We start from the raw sequence: 17,986 nt of genomic DNA on the forward strand, positions 1-17,986 counted from the left end.
GGTTTATGATTAACAGTGCTGTAACAAAGAGGTCCTGAAGAACCCTTGTTCTTGCTTTAACCTGAAAATACAGAAAAACTACCCTGGGAGGTACCCAGCAGTAGTTTAGTGGAGTTCCATTCTCTATAACATTCACTCAAGTAAGCAGAGGAATCGGTATTGTCTTACATAGTTTACTTAAATATGAGTATTCAAAAGTGGGATTTAAATCCACGCCTTCACGAGAGACTGCTCGGTCATCCTATCCTACACAAATAAGAAAACTTTCAAGATTGGATGCCAAGCCAGTCATCTGAAGAGTCTAACATTTTGGGGCGTGTTTTGGCATAGTGGGTTTTTTCACTAGCGCTGTCGGAATGACATTGCAGTGTGTTTAAGAAAAGTTGTATTGTCAGTAGTGGGATTTGAACCCACGCCTCCAGGGGAGACTGCGACCTTAACGCAGCGCCTTAGACCGCTCGGCCATCCTGACTTATAGAAAAGCCAAGCCTTTCAGATATGGAAGAAAAAACCGTCATGTTAAGGGTCCAGTTTTTGGGAATTTAAAATAGAAAGATTAGAACTGTTTCTTGTCCATTTCCATCATGTAGTTATTGGTTTATGATTAACAGTGCTGTAACAAAGAGGTCCTGAAGAACCCTTGTTCTTGCTTTAACCTGAAAATACAGAAAAACTACCCTGGGAGGTACCCAGCAGTAGTTTAGTGGAGTTCCATTCTCTATAACATTCACTCAAGTAAGCAGAGGAATCTGTATTGTCTTACATAGTTACTTAAATATGAAATAGAAAATAGAAAGATTAGTACTGTTTCTTGTCCATTTCCATCATGTAGTTATTGGTTTATGATTAACAGTGCTGTAAAAAAGAGGTCCTGAAGAACCCTTGTTCTTGCTTTAACCTGAAAATACAGAAAAACTACCCTGGGAGGTACCCAGCAGTAGTTTAGTGGAGTTCCATTCTCTATAACATTCACTCAAGTAAGCAGAGGAATCGGTATTGTCTTACATAGTTTACTTAAATATGAGTATTCAAAAGTGGCATTTAAATCCACGCCTTCACGAGAGACTGCTCGGTCATCCTATCCTACACAAATAAGAAAACTTTCAAAATTGGATGCCAAGCCAGTCATCTGAAGAGTCTAACATTTTGGGGCGTGTTTTGGCATAGTGGGTTTTTTCATTAGCGCTGTCGGAATGACATTGCAGTGTGTTTAAGAAAAGTTGTATTGTCAGAAGTGGGATTTGAACCCACGCCTCCAGGGGAGACTGCGACCTGAACGCAGCGCCTTAGACCGCTCGGCCATCCTGACTTATAGAAAAGCCAAGCCTTTCAGAAATGGAAGAAAAAACCGTCATGTTAAGGGTCCAGTTTTTGGGAATTTAAAATAGAAAGATTAGAACTGTTTCTTGTCCATTTCCATCATGTAGTTATTGGTTTATGATTAACAGTGCTGTAACAAAGAGGTCCTGAAGAACCCTTGTTCTTGCTTTAACCTGAAAATACAGAAAAACTACCCTGGGAGGTACCCAGCAGTAGTTTAGTGGAGTTCCATTCTCTATAACATTCACTCAAGTAAGCAGAGGAATCGGTATTGTCTTACATAGTTTACTTAAATATGAGTATTCAAAAGTGGGATTTAAATCCACGCCTTCACGAGAGACTGCTCGGTCATCCTATCCTACACAAATAAGAAAACTTTCAAGATTGGATGCCAAGCCAGTCATCTGAAGAGTCTAACATTTTGGGGCGTGTTTTGGCATAGTGGGTTTTTTCACTAGCGCTGTCGGAATGACATTGCAGTGTGTTTAAGAAAAGTTGTATTGTCAGTAGTGGGATTTGAACCCACGCCTCCAGGGGAGACTGCGACCTTAACGCAGCACCTTAGACCGCTCGGCCATCCTGACTTATAGAAAAGCCAAGCCTTTCAGATATGGAAGAAAAAACCGTCATGTTAAGGGTCCAGTTTTTGGGAATTTAAAATAGAAAGATTAGAACTGTTTCTTGTCCATTTCCATCATGTAGTTATTGGTTTATGATTAACAGTGCTGTAACAAAGAGGTCCTGAAGAACCCTTGTTCTTGCTTTAACCTGAAAATACAGAAAAACTACCCTGGGAGGTACCCAGCAGTAGTTTAGTGGAGTTCCATTCTCTATAACATTCACTCAAGTAAGCAGAGGAATCTGTATTGTCTTACATAGTTACTTAAATATGAAATAGAAAATAGAAAGATTAGTACTGTTTCTTGTCCATTTCCATCATGTAGTTATTGGTTTATGATTAACAGTGCTGTAAAAAAGAGGTCCTGAAGAACCCTTGTTCTTGCTTTAACCTGAAAATACAGAAAAACTACCCTGGGAGGTACCCAGCAGTAGTTTAGTGGAGTTCCATTCTCTATAACATTCACTCAAGTAAGCAGAGGAATCGGTATTGTCTTACATAGTTTACTTAAATATGAGTATTCAAAAGTGGCATTTAAATCCACGCCTTCACGAGAGACTGCTCGGTCATCCTATCCTACACAAATAAGAAAACTTTCAAGATTGGATGCCAAGCCAGTCATCTGAAGAGTCTAACATTTTGGGGCGTGTTTTGGCATAGTGGGTTTTTTCACTAGCGCTGTCGGAATGACATTGCAGTGTGTTTAATAAAAGTTGTATTGTCAGAAGTGGGATTTGAACCCACGCCTCCAGGGGAGACTGCAACCTGAACGCAGGGCCTTAGACCGCTTGGCCATCCTGACTTATAGAAAAGCCAAGCCTTTCAGAAATGGAAGAAAAAACCGTCATGTTAAGGGTCCAGTTTTTGGGAATTTAAAATAGAAAGATTAGAACTGTTTCTTGTCCATTTCCATCATGTAGTTATTGGTTTATGATTAACAGTGCTGTAACAAAGAGGTCCTGAAGAACCCTTGTTCTTGCTTTAACCTGAAAATACAGAAAAACTACTCTGGGAGGTACCCAGCAGTAGTTTAGTGGAGTTCCATTCCCTATAACATTCACTCAAGTAAGTAGAGGAATCTGTATTGTCTTACATAGTTACTTAAATATGAAATAGAAAATAGAAAGATTAGTACTGTTTCTTGTCCATTTCCATCATGTAGTTATTGGTTTATGATTAACAGTGCTGTAAAAAAGAGGTCCTGAAGAACCCTTGTTCTTGCTTTAACCTGAAAATACAGAAAAACTACCCTGGGAGGTACCCAGCAGTAGTTTAGTGGAGTTCCATTCTCTATAACATTCACTCAAGTAAGCAGAGGAATCGGTATTGTCTTACATAGTTTACTTAAATATGAGTATTCAAAAGTGGGATTTAAATCCACGCCTTCACGAGAGACTGCTCGGTCATCCTATCCTACACAAATAAGAAAACTTCCAAGATTGGATGCCAAGCCAGTCATCTGAAGAGTCTAACATTTTGGGGCGTGTTTTGGCATAGTGGGTTTTTTCACTAGCGCTGTCGGAATGACATTGCAGTGTGTTTAAGAAAAGTTGTATTGTCAGTAGTGGGATTTGAACCCAAGCCTCCAGGGGAGACTGCGACCTTAACGCAGCGCCTTAGACCGCTCGGCCATCCTTACTTATAGAAAAGCCAAGCCTTTCAGATATGGAAGAAAAAACCGTCATGTTAAGGGTCCAGTTTTTGGGAATTTAAAATAGAAAGATTAGAACTGTTTCTTCTCCATTTCCATCATGTAGTTATTGGTTTATGATTAACAGTGCTGTAACAAAGAGGTCCTGAAGAACCCTTGTTCTTGCTTTAACCTGAAAATACAGAAAAACTACCCTGGGAGGTACCCAGCAGTAGTTTAGTGGAGTTCCATTCTCTATAACATTCACTCAAGTAAGCAGAGGAATCTGTATTGTCTTACATAGTTACTTAAATATGAAATAGAAAATAGAAAGATTAGTACTGTTTCTTGTCCATTTCCATCATGTAGTTATTGGTTTATGATTAACAGTGCTGTAAAAAAGAGGTCCTGAAGAACCCTTGTTCTTGCTTTAACCTGAAAATACAGAAAAACTACCCTGGGAGGTACCCAGCAGTAGTTTAGTGGAGTTCCATTCTCTATAACATTCACTCAAGTAAGCAGAGGAATCGGTATTGTCTTACATAGTTTACTTAAATATGAGTATTCAAAAGTGGCATTTAAATCCACGCCTTCACGAGAGACTGCTCGGTCATCCTATCCTACACAAATAAGAAAACTTTCAAGATTGGATGCCAAGCCAGTCATCTGAAGAGTCTAACATTTTGGGGCGTGTTTTGGCATAGTGGGTTTTTTCACTAGCGCTGTCGGAATGACATTGTAGTGTGTTTAATAAAAGTTGTATTGTCAGAAGTGGGATTTGAACCCACGCCTCCAGGGGAGACTGCAACCTGAACGCAGGGCCTTAGACCGCTCGGCCATCCTGACTTATAGAAAAGCCAAGCCTTTCAGAAATGGAAGAAAAAACCGTCATGTTAAGGGTCCAGTTTTTGGGAATTTAAAATAGAAAGATTAGAACTGTTTCTTGTCCATTTCCATCATGTAGTTATTGGTTTATGATTAACAGTGCTGTAACAAAGAGGTCCTGAAGAACCCTTGTTCTTGCTTTAACCTGAAAATACAGAAAAACTACCCTGGGAGGTACCCAGCAGTAGTTTAGTGGAGTTCCATTCCCTATAACATTCACTCAAGTAAGTAGAGGAATCTGTATTGTCTTACATAGTTACTTAAATATGAAATAGAAAATAGAAAGATTAGTACTGTTTCTTGTCCATTTCCATCATGTAGTTATTGGTTTATGATTAACAGTGCTGTAAAAAAGAGGTCCTGAAGAACCCTTGTTCTTGCTTTAACCTGAAAATACAGAAAAACTACCCTGGGAGGTACCCAGCAGTAGTTTAGTGGAGTTCCATTCTCTATAACATTCACTCAAGTAAGCAGAGGAATCGGTATTGTCTTACATAGTTTACTTAAATATGAGTATTCAAAAGTGGGATTTAAATCCACGCCTTCACGAGAGACTGCTCGGTCATCCTATCCTACACAAATAAGAAAACTTTCAAGATTGGATGCCAAGCCAGTCATCTGAAGAGTCTAACATTTTGGGGCGTGTTTTGGCATAGTGGGTTTTTTCACTAGCGCTGTCGGAATGACATTGTAGTGTGTTTAATAAAAGTTGTATTGTCAGAAGTGGGATTTGAACCCACGCCTCCAGGGGAGACTGCAACCTGAACGCAGGGCCTTAGACCGCTCGGCCATCCTGACTTATAGAAAAGCCAAGCCTTTCAGAAATGGAAGAAAAAACCGTCATGTTAAGGGTCCAGTTTTTGGGAATTTAAAATAGAAAGATTAGAACTGTTTCTTGTCCATTTCCATCATGTAGTTATTGGTTTATGATTAACAGTGCTGTAACAAAGAGGTCCTGAAGAACCCTTGTTCTTGCTTTAACCTGAAAATACAGAAAAACTACCCTGGGAGGTACCCAGCAGTAGTTTAGTGGAGTTCCATTCCCTATAACATTCACTCAAGTAAGTAGAGGAATCTGTATTGTCTTACATAGTTACTTAAATATGAAATAGAAAATAGAAAGATTAGTACTGTTTCTTGTCCATTTCCATCATGTAGTTATTGGTTTATGATTAACAGTGCTGTAAAAAAGAGGTCCTGAAGAACCCTTGTTCTTGCTTTAACCTGAAAATACAGAAAAACTACCCTGGGAGGTACCCAGCAGTAGTTTAGTGGAGTTCCATTCTCTATAACATTCACTCAAGTAAGCAGAGGAATCGGTATTGTCTTACATAGTTTACTTAAATATGAGTATTCAAAAGTGGGATTTAAATCCACGCCTTCACGAGAGACTGCTCGGTCATCCTATCCTACACAAATAAGAAAACTTTCAAGATTGGATGCCAAGCCAGTCATCTGAAGAGTCTAACATTTTGGGGCGTGTTTTGGCATAGTGGGTTTTTTCATTAGCGCTTTCGGAATGACATTGCAGTGTGTTTAATAAAAGTTGTATTGTCAGAAGTGGGATTTGAACCCACGCCTCCAGGGGAGACTGCGACCTGAACGCAGCGCCTTAGACCGCTCGGCCATCCTGACTTATAGAAAAGCCAAGCCTTTCAGAAATGGAAGAAAAAACCGTCATGTTAAGGGTCCAGTTTTTGGGAATTTAAAATAGAAAGATTAGAACTGTACCCAGCAGTAGTTTAGTGGAGTTCCATTCTCTATAACATTCACTCAAGTAAGCAGAGGAATCGGTATTGTCTTACATAGTTTACTTAAATATGAGTATTCAAAAGTGGGATTTAAATCCACGCCTTCACGAGAGACTGCTCGGTCATCCTATCCTACACAAGTAAGAAAACTTTCAAGATTGGATGCCAAGCCAGTCATCTGAAGAGTCTAACATTTTGGGGCGTGTTTTGGCATAGTGGGTTTTTTCACTAGCGCTGTCGGAATGACATTGCAGTGTGTTTAAGAAAAGTTGTATTGTCAGTAGTGGGATTTGAACCCAAGCCTCCAGGGGAGACTGCGACCTGAACGCAGCGCCTTAGACCGCTCGGCCATCCTGACTTATAGAAAAGCCAAGCCTTTCAGAAATGGAAGAAAAAACCGTCATGTTAAGGGTCCAGTTTTTGGGAATTTAAAATAGAAAGATTAGAACTGTACCCAGCAGTAGTTTAGTGGAGTTCCATTCTCTATAACATTCACTCAAGTAAGCAGAGGAATCGGTATTGTCTTACATAGTTTACTTAAATATGAGTATTCAAAAGTGGGATTTAAATCCACGCCTTCACGAGAGACTGCTCGGTCATCCTATCCTACACAAATAAGAAAACTTTCAAGATTGGATGCCAAGCCAGTCATCTGAAGAGTCTAACATTTTGGGGCGTGTTTTGGCATAGTGGGTTTTTTCACTAGCGCTGTCGGAATGACATTGCAGTGTGTTTAAGAAAAGTTGTATTGTCAGTAGTGGGATTTGAACCCAAGCCTCCAGGGGAGACTGCGACCTTAACGCAGCGCCTTAGACCGCTCGGCCATCCTGACTTATAGAAAAGCCAAGCCTTTCAGATATGGAAGAAAAAACCGTCATGTTAAGGGTCCAGTTTTTGGGAATTTAAAATAGAAAGATTAGAACTGTTTCTTCTCCATTTCCATCATGTAGTTATTGGTTTATGATTAACAGTGCTGTAACAAAGAGGTCCTGAAGAACCCTTGTTCTTGCTTTAACCTGAAAATACAGAAAAACTACCCTGGGAGGTACCCAGCAGTAGTTTAGTGGAGTTCCATTCTCTATAACATTCACTCAAGTAAGCAGAGGAATCTGTATTGTCTTACATAGTTACTTAAATATGAAATAGAAAATAGAAAGATTAGTACTGTTTCTTGTCCATTTCCATCATGTAGTTATTGGTTTATGATTAACAGTGCTGTAAAAAAGAGGTCCTGAAGAACCCTTGTTCTTGCTTTAACCTGAAAATACAGAAAAACTACCCTGGGAGGTACCCAGCAGTAGTTTAGTGGAGTTCCATTCTCTATAACATTCACTCAAGTAAGCAGAGGAATCGGTATTGTCTTACATAGTTTACTTAAATATGAGTATTCAAAAGTGGCATTTAAATCCACGCCTTCACGAGAGACTGCTCGGTCATCCTATCCTACACAAATAAGAAAACTTTCAACATTGGATGCCAAGCCAGTCATCTGAAGAGTCTAACATTTTGGGGCGTGTTTTGGCATAGTGGGTTTTTTCATTAGCGCTTTCGGAATGACATTGCAGTGTGTTTAATAAAAGTTGTATTGTCAGAAGTGGGATTTGAACCCACGCCTCCAGGGGAGACTGCGACCTGAACGCAGCGCCTTAGACCGCTCGGCCATCCTGACTTATAGAAAAGCCAAGCCTTTCAGAAATGGAAGAAAAAACCGTCATGTTAAGGGTCCAGTTTTTGGGAATTTAAAATAGAAAGATTAGAACTGTACCCAGCAGTAGTTTAGTGGAGTTCCATTCTCTATAACATTCACTCAAGTAAGCAGAGGAATCGGTATTGTCTTACATAGTTTACTTAAATATGAGTATTCAAAAGTGGGATTTAAATCCACGCCTTCACGAGAGACTGCTCGGTCATCCTATCCTACACAAATAAGAAAACTTTCAAGATTGGATGCCAAGCCAGTCATCTGAAGAGTCTAACATTTTGGGGCGTGTTTTGGCATAGTGGGTTTTTTCACTAGCGCTGTCGGAATGACATTGCAGTGTGTTTAAGAAAAGTTGTATTGTCACTAGTGGGATTTGAACCCAAGCCTCCAGGGGAGACTGCGACCTTAACGCAGCGCCTTAGACCGCTCGGCCATCCTGACTTATAGAAAAGCCAAGCCTTTCAGATATGGAAGAAAAAACCGTCATGTTAAGGGTCCAGTTTTTGGGAATTTAAAATAGAAAGATTAGAACTGTTTCTTCTCCATTTCCATCATGTAGTTATTGGTTTATGATTAACAGTGCTGTAACAAAGAGGTCCTGAAGAACCCTTGTTCTTGCTTTAACCTGAAAATACAGAAAAACTACCCTGGGAGGTACCCAGCAGTAGTTTAGTGGAGTTCCATTCTCTATAACATTCACTCAAGTAAGCAGAGGAATCTGTATTGTCTTACATAGTTACTTAAATATGAAATAGAAAATAGAAAGATTAGTACTGTTTCTTGTCCATTTCCATCATGTAGTTATTGGTTTATGATTAACAGTGCTGTAAAAAAGAGGTCCTGAAGAACCCTTGTTCTTGCTTTAACCTGAAAATACAGAAAAACTACCCTGGGAGGTACCCAGCAGTAGTTTAGTGGAGTTCCATTCTCTATAACATTCACTCAAGTAAGCAGAGGAATCGGTATTGTCTTACATAGTTTACTTAAATATGAGTATTCAAAAGTGGGATTTAAATCCACGCCTTCACGAGATACTGCTCGGTCATCCTATCCTACACAAATAAGAAAACTTTCAAGATTGGATGCCAAGCCAGTCATCTGAAGAGTCTAACATTTTGGTGGCGTGTTTTGGCATAGTGGGTTTTTTCACTAGCGCTGTCGGAATGACATTGCAGTGTGTTTAAGAAAAGTTGTATTGTCAGTAGTGGGATTTGAACCCAAGCCTCCAGGGGAGACTGCGACCTTAACGCAGCGCCTTAGACCGCTCGGCCATCCTGACTTATAGAAAAGCCAAGCCTTTCAGATATGGAAGAAAAAACCGTCATGTTAAGGGTCCAGTTTTTGGGAATTTAAAATAGAAAGATTAGAACTGTTTCTTCTCCATTTCCATCATGTAGTTATTGGTTTATGATTAACAGTGCTGTAACAAAGAGGTCCTGAAGAACCCTTGTTCTTGCTTTAACCTGAAAATACAGAAAAACTACCCTGGGAGGTACCCAGCAGTAGTTTAGTGGAGTTCCATTCTCTATAACATTCACTCAAGTAAGCAGAGGAATCTGTATTGTCTTACATAGTTACTTAAATATGAAATAGAAAATAGAAAGATTAGTACTGTTTCTTGTCCATTTCCATCATGTAGTTATTGGTTTATGATTAACAGTGCTGTAAAAAAGAGGTCCTGAAGAACCCTTGTTCTTGCTTTAACCTGAAAATACAGAAAAACTACCCTGGGAGGTACCCAGCAGTAGTTTAGTGGAGTTCCATTCTCTATAACATTCACTCAAGTAAGCAGAGGAATCGGTATTGTCTTACATAGTTTACTTAAATATGAGTATTCAAAAGTGGGATTTAAATCCACGCCTTCACGAGATACTGCTCGGTCATCCTATCCTACACAAATAAGAAAACTTTCAAGATTGGATGCCAAGCCAGTCATCTGAAGAGTCTAACATTTTGGTGGCGTGTTTTGGCATAGTGGGTTTTTTCACTAGCGCTGTCGGAATGACATTGCAGTGTGTTTAATAAAAGTTGTATTGTCAGAAGTGGGATTTGAACCCACGCCTCCAGGGGAGACTGCGACCTGAACGCAGCGCCTTAGACCGCTCGGCCATCCTGACTTATAGAAAAGCCAAGCCTTTCAGAAATGGAAGAAAAAACCGTCATGTTAAGGGTCCAGTTTTTGGGAATTTAAAATAGAAAGATTAGAACTGTACCCAGCAGTAGTTTAGTGGAGTTCCATTCTCTATAACATTCACTCAAGTAAGCAGAGGAATCGGTATTGTCTTACATAGTTTACTTAAATATGAGTATTCAAAAGTGGGATTTAAATCCACGCCTTTACGAGAGACTGCTCGGTCATCCTATCCTACACAAATAAGAAAACTTTCAAGATTGGATGCCAAGCCAGTCATCTGAAGAGTCTAACATTTTGGGGCGTGTTTTGGCATAGTGGGTTTTTTCACTAGCGCTGTCGGAATGACATTGCAGTGTGTTTAATAAAAGTTGTATTGTCAGAAGTGGGATTTGAACCCACGCCTCCAGGGGAGACTGCAACCTGAACGCAGGGCCTTAGACCGCTCGGCCATCCTGACTTATAGAAAAGCCAAGCCTTTCAGATATGGAAGAAAAAACCGTCATGTTAAGGGTCCAGTTTTTGGGAATTTAAAATAGAAAGATTAGAACTGTTTCTTCTCCATTTCCATCATGTAGTTATTGGTTTATGATTAACAGTGCTGTAACAAAGAGGTCCTGAAGAACCCTTGTTCTTGCTTTAACCTGAAAATACAGAAAAACTACCCTGGGAGGTACCCAGCAGTAGTTTAGTGGAGTTCCATTCTCTATAACATTCACTCAAGTAAGCAGAGGAATCTGTATTGTCTTACATAGTTACTTAAATATGAAATAGAAAATAGAAAGATTAGTACTGTTTCTTGTCCATTTCCATCATGTAGTTATTGGTTTATGATTAACAGTGCTGTAAAAAAGAGGTCCTGAAGAACCCTTGTTCTTGCTTTAACCTGAAAATACAGAAAAACTACCCTGGGAGGTACCCAGCAGTAGTTTAGTGGAGTTCCATTCTCTATAACATTCACTCAAGTAAGCAGAGGAATCGGTATTGTCTTACATAGTTTACTTAAATATGAGTATTCAAAAGTGGGATTTAAATCCACGCCTTCACGAGAGACTGCTCGGTCATCCTATCCTACACAAATAAGAAAACTTTCAAGATTGGATGCCAAGCCAGTCATCTGAAGAGTCTAACATTTTGGGGCGTGTTTTGGCATAGTGGGTTTTTTCACTAGCGCTGTCGGAATGACATTGCAGTGTGTTTAAGAAAAGTTGTATTGTCAGTAGTGGGATTTGAACCCAAGCCTCCAGGGGAGACTGCGACCTTAACGCAGCGCCTTAGACCGCTCAGCCATCCTGACTTATAGAAAAGCCAAGCCTTTCAGATATGGAAGAAAAAACCGTCATGTTAAGGGTCCAGTTTTTGGGAATTTAAAATAGAAAGATTAGAACTGTTTCTTCTCCATTTCCATCATGTAGTTATTGGTTTATGATTAACAGTGCTGTAACAAAGAGGTCCTGAAGAACCCTTGTTCTTGCTTTAACCTGAAAATACAGAAAAACTACCCTGGGAGGTACCCAGCAGTAGTTTAGTGGAGTTCCATTCTCTATAACATTCACTCAAGTAAGCAGAGGAATCTGTATTGTCTTACATAGTTACTTAAATATGAAATAGAAAATAGAAAGATTAGTACTGTTTCTTGTCCATTTCCATCATGTAGTTATTGGTTTATGATTAACAGTGCTGTAAAAAAGAGGTCCTGAAGAACCCTTGTTCTTGCTTTAACCTGAAAATACAGAAAAACTACCCTGGGAGGTACCCAGCAGTAGTTTAGTGGAGTTCCATTCTCTATAACATTCACTCAAGTAAGCAGAGGAATCGGTATTGTCTTACATAGTTTACTTAAATATGAGTATTCAAAAGTGGGATTTAAATCCACGCCTTCACGAGATACTGCTCGGTCATCCTATCCTACACAAATAAGAAAACTTTCAAGATTGGATGCCAAGCCAGTCATCTGAAGAGTCTAACATTTTGGTGGCGTGTTTTGGCATAGTGGGTTTTTTCACTAGCGCTGTCGGAATGACATTGCAGTGTGTTTAAGAAAAGTTGTATTGTCAGTAGTGGGATTTGAACCCAAGCCTCCAGGGGAGACTGCGACCTTAACGCAGCGCCTTAGACCGCTCGGCCATCCTGACTTATAGAAAAGCCAAGCCTTTCAGATATGGAAGAAAAAACCGTCATGTTAAGGGTCCAGTTTTTGGGAATTTAAAATAGAAAGATTAGAACTGTTTCTTCTCCATTTCCATCATGTAGTTATTGGTTTATGATTAACAGTGCTGTAACAAAGAGGTCCTGAAGAACCCTTGTTCTTGCTTTAACCTGAAAATACAGAAAAACTACCCTGGGAGGTACCCAGCAGTAGTTTAGTGGAGTTCCATTCTCTATAACATTCACTCAAGTAAGCAGAGGAATCTGTATTGTCTTACATAGTTACTTAAATATGAAATAGAAAATAGAAAGATTAGTACTGTTTCTTGTCCATTTCCATCATGTAGTTATTGGTTTATGATTAACAGTGCTGTAAAAAAGAGGTCCTGAAGAACCCTTGTTCTTGCTTTAACCTGAAAATACAGAAAAACTACCCTGGGAGGTACCCAGCAGTAGTTTAGTGGAGTTCCATTCTCTATAACATTCACTCAAGTAAGCAGAGGAATCGGTATTGTCTTACATAGTTTACTTAAATATGAGTATTCAAAAGTGGGATTTAAATCCACGCCTTCACGAGATACTGCTCGGTCATCCTATCCTACACAAATAAGAAAACTTTCAAGATTGGATGCCAAGCCAGTCATCTGAAGAGTCTAACATTTTGGTGGCGTGTTTTGGCATAGTGGGTTTTTTCACTAGCGCTGTCGGAATGACATTGCAGTGTGTTTAATAAAAGTTGTATTGTCAGAAGTGGGATTTGAACCCACGCCTCCAGGGGAGACTGCGACCTGAACGCAGCGCCTTAGACCGCTCGGCCATCCTGACTTATAGAAAAGCCAAGCCTTTCAGAAATGGAAGAAAAAACCGTCATGTTAAGGGTCCAGTTTTTGGGAATTTAAAATAGAAAGATTAGAACTGTACCCAGCAGTAGTTTAGTGGAGTTCCATTCTCTATAACATTCACTCAAGTAAGCAGAGGAATCGGTATTGTCTTACATAGTTTACTTAAATATGAGTATTCAAAAGTGGGATTTAAATCCACGCCTTTACGAGAGACTGCTCGGTCATCCTATCCTACACAAATAAGAAAACTTTCAAGATTGGATGCCAAGCCAGTCATCTGAAGAGTCTAACATTTTGGGGCGTGTTTTGGCATAGTGGGTTTTTTCACTAGCGCTGTCGGAATGACATTGCAGTGTGTTTAATAAAAGTTGTATTGTCAGAAGTGGGATTTGAACCCACGCCTCCAGGGGAGACTGCAACCTGAACGCAGGGCCTTAGACCGCTCGGCCATCCTGACTTATAGAAAAGCCAAGCCTTTCAGATATGGAAGAAAAAACCGTCATGTTAAGGGTCCAGTTTTTGGGAATTTAAAATAGAAAGATTAGAACTGTTTCTTCTCCATTTCCATCATGTAGTTATTGGTTTATGATTAACAGTGCTGTAACAAAGAGGTCCTGAAGAACCCTTGTTCTTGCTTTAACCTGAAAATACAGAAAAACTACCCTGGGAGGTACCCAGCAGTAGTTTAGTGGAGTTCCATTCTCTATAACATTCACTCAAGTAAGCAGAGGAATCTGTATTGTCTTACATAGTTACTTAAATATGAAATAGAAAATAGAAAGATTAGTACTGTTTCTTGTCCATTTCCATCATGTAGTTATTGGTTTATGATTAACAGTGCTGTAAAAAAGAGGTCCTGAAGAACCCTTGTTCTTGCTTTAACCTGAAAATACAGAAAAACTACCCTGGGAGGTACCCAGCAGTAGTTTAGTGGAGTTCCATTCTCTATAACATTCACTCAAGTAAGCAGAGGAATCGGTATTGTCTTACATAGTTTACTTAAATATGAGTATTCAAAAGTGGGATTTAAATCCACGCCTTCACGAGAGACTGCTCGGTCATCCTATCCTACACAAATAAGAAAACTTTCAAGATTGGATGCCAAGCCAGTCATCTGAAGAGTCTAACATTTTGGGGCGTGTTTTGGCATAGTGGGTTTTTTCACTAGCGCTGTCGGAATGACATTGCAGTGTGTTTAAGAAAAGTTGTATTGTCAGTAGTGGGATTTGAACCCAAGCCTCCAGGGGAGACTGCGACCTTAACGCAGCGCCTTAGACCGCTCAGCCATCCTGACTTATAGAAAAGCCAAGCCTTTCAGATATGGAAGAAAAAACCGTCATGTTAAGGGTCCAGTTTTTGGGAATTTAAAATAGAAAGATTAGAACTGTTTCTTCTCCATTTCCATCATGTAGTTATTGGTTTATGATTAACAGTGCTGTAACAAAGAGGTCCTGAAGAACCCTTGTTCTTGCTTTAACCTGAAAATACAGAAAAACTACCCTGGGAGGTACCCAGCAGTAGTTTAGTGGAGTTCCATTCTCTATAACATTCACTCAAGTAAGCAGAGGAATCTGTATTGTCTTACATAGTTACTTAAATATGAAATAGAAAATAGAAAGATTAGTACTGTTTCTTGTCCATTTCCATCATGTAGTTATTGGTTTATGATTAACAGTGCTGTAAAAAAGAGGTCCTGAAGAACCCTTGTTCTTGCTTTAACCTGAAAATACAGAAAAACTACCCTGGGAGGTACCCAGCAGTAGTTTAGTGGAGTTCCATTCTCTATAACATTCACTCAAGTAAGCAGAGGAATCGGTATTGTCTTACATAGTTTACTTAAATATGAGTATTCAAAAGTGGGATTTAAATCCACGCCTTCACGAGATACTGCTCGGTCATCCTATCCTACACAAATAAGAAAACTTTCAAGATTGGATGCCAAGCCAGTCATCTGAAGAGTCTAACATTTTGGGGCGTGTTTTGGCATAGTGGGTTTTTTCACTAGCGCTGTCGGAATGACATTGCAGTGTGTTTAAGAAAAGTTGTATTGTCAGAAGTGGGATTTGAACCCACGCCTCCAGGGGAGACTGCGACCTTAACGCAGCGCCTTAGACCGCTCGGCCATCCGGACTTATAGAAAAGCCAAGCCTTTCAGATATGGAAGAAAAAACCGTCATGTTAAGGGTCCAGTTTTTGGGAATTTAAAATAGAAAGATTAGAACTGTTTCTTGTCCATTTCCATCATGTAGTTATTGGTTTATGATTAACAGTGCTGTAACAAAGAGGTCCTGAAGAACCCTTGTTCTTGCTTTAACCTGAAAATACAGAAAAACTACCCTGGGAGGTACCCAGCAGTAGTTTAGTGGAGTTCCATTCTCTATAACATTCACTCAAGTAAGCAGAGGAATCTGTATTGTCTTACATAGTTACTTAAATATGAAATAGAAAATAGAAAGATTAGTACTGTTTCTTGTCCATTTCCATCATGTAGTTATTGGTTTATCATTAACAGTGCTGTAAAAAAGAGGTCCTGAAGAACCCTTGTTCTTGCTTTAACCTGAAAATACAGAAAAACTACCCTGGGAGGTACCCAGCAGTAGTTTAGTGGAGTTCCATTCTCTATAACATTCACTCAAGTAAGCAGAGGAATCGGTATTGTCTTACATAGTTTACTTAAATATGAGTATTCAAAAGTGGCATTTAAATCCACGCCTTCACGAGAGACTGCTCGGTCATCCTATCCTACACAAATAAGAAAACTTTCAAGATTGGATGCCAAGCCAGTCATCTGAAGAGTCTAACATTTTGGGGCGTGTTTTGGCATAGTGGGTTTTTTCATTAGCGCTGTCGGAATGACATTGCAGTGTGTTTAATAAAAGTTGTATTGTCAGAAGTGGGATTTGAACCCACGCCTCCAGGGGAGACTGCAACCTGAACGCAGCGCCTTAGACCGCTCGGCCATCCTGACTTATAGAAAAGCCAAGCCTTTCAGAAATGGAAGAAAAAACAGTCATGTTAAGGGTCCAGTTTTTGGGAATTTAAAATAGAAAGATTAGAACTGTTTCTTGTCCATTTCCATCATGTAGTTATTGGTTTATGATTAACAGTGCTGTAACAAAGAGGTCCTGAAGAACCCTTGTTCTTGCTTTAACCTGAAAATACAGAAAAACTACCCTGGGAGGTACCCAGCAGTAGTTTAGTGGAGTTCCATTCCCTATAACATTCACTCAAGTAAGCAGAGGAATCTGTATTGTCTTACATAGTTACTTAAATATGAAATAGAAAATAGAAAGATTAGTACTGTTTCTTGTCCATTTCCATCATGTAGTTATTGGTTTATGATTAACAGTGCTGTAAAAAAGAGGTCCTGAAGAACCCTTGTTCTTGCTTTAACCTGAAAATACAGAAAAACTACCCTGGGAGGTACCCAGCAGTAGTTTAGTGGAGTTCCATTCTCTATAACATTCACTCAAGTAAGCAGAGGAATCGGTATTGTCTTACATAGTTTACTTAAATATGAGTATTCAAAAGTGGGATTTAAATCCACGCCTTCACGAGAGACTGCTCGGTCATCCTATCCTACACAAATAAGAAAACTTTCAAGATTGGATGCCAAGCCAGTCATCTGAAGAGTCTAACATTTTTTCATTAGCGCTGTCGGAATGACATTGCAGTGTGTTTAATAAAAGTTGTATTGTCAGAAGTGGGATTTGAACCCACGCCTCCAGGGGAGACTGCGACCTGAACGCAGCGCCTTAGACCGCTCGGCCATCCTGACTTATAGAAGAGCCAAGCCTTTCAGAAATGGAAGAAAAAACCGTCATGTTAAGGGTCCAGTTTTTGGGAATTTAAAATAGAAAGATTAGAACTGTACCCAGCAGTAGTTTAGTGGAGTTCCATTCTCTATAACATTCACTCAAGTAAGCAGAGGAATCGGTATTGTCTTACATAGTTTACTTAAATATGAGTATTCAAAAGTGGGATTTAAATCCACGCCTTCACGAGAGACTGCTCGGTCATCCTATCCTACACAAATAAGAAAACTTTCAAGATTGGATGCCAAGCCAGTCATCTGAAGAGTCTAACATTTTGGGGCGTGTTTTGGCATAGTGGGTTTTTTCACTAGCGCTGTCGGAATGACATTGCAGTGTGTTTAAGGGTCCAGTTTTTGGGAATTTAAAATAGAAAGATTAGAACTGTTTCTTGTCCATTTCCATCATGTAGTTATTGGTTTATGATTAACAGTGCTGTAACAAAGAGGTCCTGAAGAACCCTTGTTCTTGCTTTAACCTGAAAATACAGAAAAACTACCATGGGAGGTACCCAGCAGTAGTTTAGTGGAGTTCCATTCTCTATAACATTCACTCAAGTAAGCAGAGGAATCTGTATTGTCTTACATAGTTACTTAAATATGAAATAGAAAATAGAAAGATTAGTACTGTTTCTTGTCCATTTCCATCATGTAGTTATTGGTTTATGATTAACAGTGCTGTAAAAAAGAGGTCCTGAAGAACCCTTGTTCTTGCTTTAACCTGAAAATACAGAAAAACTACCCTGGGAGGTACCCAGCAGTAGTTTAGTGAAGTTCCATTCTCTATAACATTCACTCAAGTAAGCAGAGGAATCGGTATTGTCTTACATAGTTTACTTAAATATGAGTATTCAAAAGTGGGATTTAAATCCACGCCTTCACGAGAGACTGCTCGGTCATCCTATCCTACACAAATAAGAAAACTTTCAAGATTGGATGCCAAGCCAGTCATCTGAAGAGTCTAACATTTTGGGGCGTGTTTTGGCATAGTGGGTTTTTTCACTAGCGCTGTCGGAATGACATTGCAGTGTGTTTAATAAAAGTTGTATTGTCAGAAGTGGGATTTGAACCCACGCCTCCAGGGGAGACTGCGACCTGAACGCAGCGCCTTAGACCGCTCGGCCATCCTGACTTATAGAAAAGCCAA

At 39.6% G+C, this 17,986-nt stretch overlaps 9 non-coding genes across 9 annotated transcripts; all 9 read right to left on the reverse strand.

Annotated features, from left to right (window-relative positions):
* Positions 1-1,226: 1,226 nt before the first annotated feature.
* On the reverse strand, positions 1,227-1,309 carry TRNAL-CAG (transfer RNA leucine (anticodon CAG)). The gene has a single exon. It is a non-coding gene; the product is annotated as a tRNA-Leu (tRNA).
* A 4,697-nt stretch (positions 1,310-6,006) lies between these two features.
* On the reverse strand, positions 6,007-6,089 carry TRNAL-CAG (transfer RNA leucine (anticodon CAG)). The gene has a single exon. It is a non-coding gene; the product is annotated as a tRNA-Leu (tRNA).
* A 1,702-nt stretch (positions 6,090-7,791) lies between these two features.
* TRNAL-CAG (transfer RNA leucine (anticodon CAG)) lies at positions 7,792-7,874 on the reverse strand. The gene has a single exon. It is a non-coding gene; the product is annotated as a tRNA-Leu (tRNA).
* Positions 7,875-9,941: 2,067 nt separating this feature from the next.
* TRNAL-CAG (transfer RNA leucine (anticodon CAG)) lies at positions 9,942-10,024 on the reverse strand. Its single transcript has one exon. It is a non-coding gene; the product is annotated as a tRNA-Leu (tRNA).
* A 2,904-nt stretch (positions 10,025-12,928) lies between these two features.
* Positions 12,929-13,011, reverse strand: TRNAL-CAG (transfer RNA leucine (anticodon CAG)). Its single transcript has one exon. It is a non-coding gene; the product is annotated as a tRNA-Leu (tRNA).
* Positions 13,012-15,076: 2,065 nt separating this feature from the next.
* Positions 15,077-15,159, reverse strand: TRNAL-AAG (transfer RNA leucine (anticodon AAG)). Its single transcript has one exon. It is a non-coding gene; the product is annotated as a tRNA-Leu (tRNA).
* A 754-nt stretch (positions 15,160-15,913) lies between these two features.
* Positions 15,914-15,996, reverse strand: TRNAL-CAG (transfer RNA leucine (anticodon CAG)). The gene has a single exon. It is a non-coding gene; the product is annotated as a tRNA-Leu (tRNA).
* Positions 15,997-16,723: 727 nt separating this feature from the next.
* Positions 16,724-16,806, reverse strand: TRNAL-CAG (transfer RNA leucine (anticodon CAG)). The gene has a single exon. It is a non-coding gene; the product is annotated as a tRNA-Leu (tRNA).
* Positions 16,807-17,888: 1,082 nt separating this feature from the next.
* Positions 17,889-17,971, reverse strand: TRNAL-CAG (transfer RNA leucine (anticodon CAG)). Its single transcript has one exon. It is a non-coding gene; the product is annotated as a tRNA-Leu (tRNA).
* Positions 17,972-17,986: the final 15 nt, after the last annotated feature.

This window comes from Rhinoderma darwinii, chromosome 3, assembly GCF_050947455.1.
Source record: "Rhinoderma darwinii isolate aRhiDar2 chromosome 3, aRhiDar2.hap1, whole genome shotgun sequence".
NCBI lineage: Eukaryota > Metazoa > Chordata > Amphibia > Anura > Rhinodermatidae > Rhinoderma > Rhinoderma darwinii.